General features: G+C 30.6%; 1 long non-coding RNA gene across 1 annotated transcript; it reads right to left on the bottom strand.

Moving 5' to 3' along the window:
- Positions 1-299: 299 nt before the first annotated feature.
- On the bottom strand, positions 300-1,503 carry LOC128984875 (uncharacterized). Its single transcript, XR_008490003.1, has 2 exons — positions 1,412-1,503; positions 300-457 (listed from the first exon to the last, which is right to left on the bottom strand). It is a non-coding gene; the product is annotated as an uncharacterized LOC128984875 (long non-coding RNA).
- Between the last annotated feature and the right edge of the window lie 1,393 nt (positions 1,504-2,896).

Genomic DNA, 2,896 nt, shown 5'->3' with positions numbered 1-2,896 from the left:
GTTAAAATCAATACTTCCATATCCATAAATATTTGACTGAAATTGGCTGGTTATAAACTTTGACAAAATTCTTAAAAAAATACATAAACGAAGTTGGACTAGCTGAAAACTCAAAACAATGACTGTAAAAGGAACAGGCCATGAACAACATATATTTTACTCCATTGGAAAATTTTGTCAATATTAAAATTAATATTACTCATAAAAAATAAATAAATATGCAAATCCTTAAAACTATCATCTCTTATTGGAGAAGCAAACTTATAGGGTATAGGTAATGTAAATGATAAATCAAAAACCACGGATAATTTTAATTTATTTAAATATGGTAAACAAAAGAGCCAATCAGGTGTAGGGTAGTCCGGGGGTTATTCTCGTAGAATCGTGTTGTCCGTGTCCAAGTCGTGTCAGTGTACAGAAGCCGAGACGTGTCCGTGTTGTACTAGCCCTCCATAATCTGAAACATCACACGATGCAGTTAAATAAACAAGAAAATAACAAGACTTACAATCTATAAAGATACAATTTATCTAGATATACAAAGTAATATTGATATATTTTTTAAATTAAATATAATGTATAAAATTATTAAATGTATTAGTCCATACAATGTACAAATTTAAAACAAAATTAAAATACCATTTATCAATTTTGATATCATATATATGTATAACACCGTGTTTTTTTTTACCACAGATATAGCAGCATCCGCGCTATTAAACTACGAGTTTATTTTAATTCATAAAAATAAGTCCTTTTAACCTAAATGTGTTTATGTATAGTATGTTGGCTATGTAGTATTTAGTTTATTTCCATATAAAAGTATTTAGGGACACGAAGCAAGCCTAGAAAGCTAGATTTGCCGTTAAACATTCCAAAAAAGGCTATATTTTAAAACAACAGGATACCTTATAACTGTAAAAACCGTTAGTTCTCTTTAAGACAATAAAATAATGATCAGCAGAATATGCCTGGATAATACATGACTGTATTTAGACGTATAGATGAGAATCTGTTATTATAACATGTAGGCCTAGTTATAATGTTATGAAATTAAGTTAACAGCTTATCTCACGATATATCATGACTATCTTAGCCTTGACCTCATGACTACTGAAGTATTTTAAAAATGCACACGATTTTTCATAAGGAAAACAAATGAACTAAAGTGAAAAATAATATTTAAATAATTATGTAGCCTATGTAAAATGTCAATTGAAAAAAAAAATTGAAATTGTGGTAGTAAAATGTATAATTGGTTTTACTAGGTGCAGTGTAAATGAATGTATATGATCAGAAGTAATGTAAGATTCACGGTATGGGCATGTATAATCACGAGCCAATAAATATATTGAAAACCAATTGATATATTTATATCAGTTACCAATTAATACAAAGTTAACTCGTTTACCTGATGTGAGAGTCTAGTAGTAGCCGACGACGGTCATGTTGACGTTGGTCCTCTCCTTGCCCATGATAATAGTAGTCTGATGTTTCGTTGACGGAAATATCTGATACAGTGACAGTCAGCTGAGCCTTATATACACACACTGGCGTCTCCACTGACCAATCAGAGCGCTGCGTTATATGAGCTGATCAAATTGAACTTTGATAACTAATTGTGGGGATGTATCATATCTCGCAAATAATTTTAGGTAGTGTATGTTGTACAACTGTGTTGATGTATCAATAAAAATAATATGATACCCAATATTTATAATATGACTGTTTTACTAAGAACACAGACTTGATTATTTAAGAGCTAATAATGGAAAACATGTAGAAATAAGATAGTGTGAATGTGTCATCGTAAACTTAAGAAAATAAGAAGGTACTGCTAATAAAAACAGCTGATTATAAAACTTTTTGAGTTCCCCTAACAAATAATGAAAACTAGAGGTTTCTACCTCTAACACGGAATGAGTGAGACAAAGTTAAAATTGATCAGGTTTTTTATAAACACCCTGTATATATAAATAAATATATATAGGCCTATATATGAATTTGAATGGATGGTGTTTTTGGCCTCTAGGGACGTCAAAATGAAAAATTAAATCGGTCCCGGGTCCAGGTCTTACCATGACTACTACGGTAATAGCTACTAGGGAAATTCGCTAAAATCTACAGTTCACACTTCCGGCATTTGGATCAAAATCAATACTTAATCCAAAAAGTTAATACTTATTATACAATTCTTTGGCCGTGTTTTACAGTTTAAGTACGAGTTTATGTCACAACATGTTACCTGGCTCTAAAATCAACAAAATTAATTAAAATAATTAACTTAGAAACATTTTGTCACACATTGTCTGCTACAAGTTTTACCATTGACGTTTGATGTCACAAGCAGATTCTAATATTATAAATATGAATCATGTTTTGGCAGTTTTGTTTTCTTGTATGTTTTATTGACAAACATGTTTCCATTTTATTTCAAGTCATGCATACATTAATAAGGATATTTTCTGGTAATGGGAGCTTTAAAAATACAGGCAATTGCTTATATGTTAGCTCAACGGATTATATTAAAATTCGACAGCATTTTAGCATTTTTACAGCATTTTTATTTCGACAGCACTTAGTGATTGATCAATTAAGTTAAGGCTTGTACCTAAGATGTACATTGTTAAAGCGTACACCTTGCCCATAAGCAGCCATAACTTGATTTTTCCGAAAGGGTTACTCGGCTTGAGAACCCATCCCTGAATCAAGCGGTATGGTTATACTAATTTTAAACTGTTATTTAATTTTTAACTGTGACTTTTAATTTATATAAAATAAAATTGCATAATTGCACTGCAAATTTAGCCTTTTAATCGAACAACTTACTTAAATTTAAACCGGGTTGAATTTGATTCGCTGGCTATGTAAACATACAAAATGAGCTTTTAAGAGC

The sequence above is a fragment of the Macrosteles quadrilineatus genome, unplaced genomic scaffold (assembly GCF_028750875.1).
Source record: "Macrosteles quadrilineatus isolate MER2022 unplaced genomic scaffold, UCM_ALF_1.0 Scaffold_1__1_contigs__length_201487025, whole genome shotgun sequence".
Taxonomy (NCBI): Eukaryota; Metazoa; Arthropoda; class Insecta; order Hemiptera; family Cicadellidae; genus Macrosteles; species Macrosteles quadrilineatus.
Note: the sequence above shows the minus strand (reverse complement) of the source record. Positions and strands in the feature narration are given on the sequence as shown.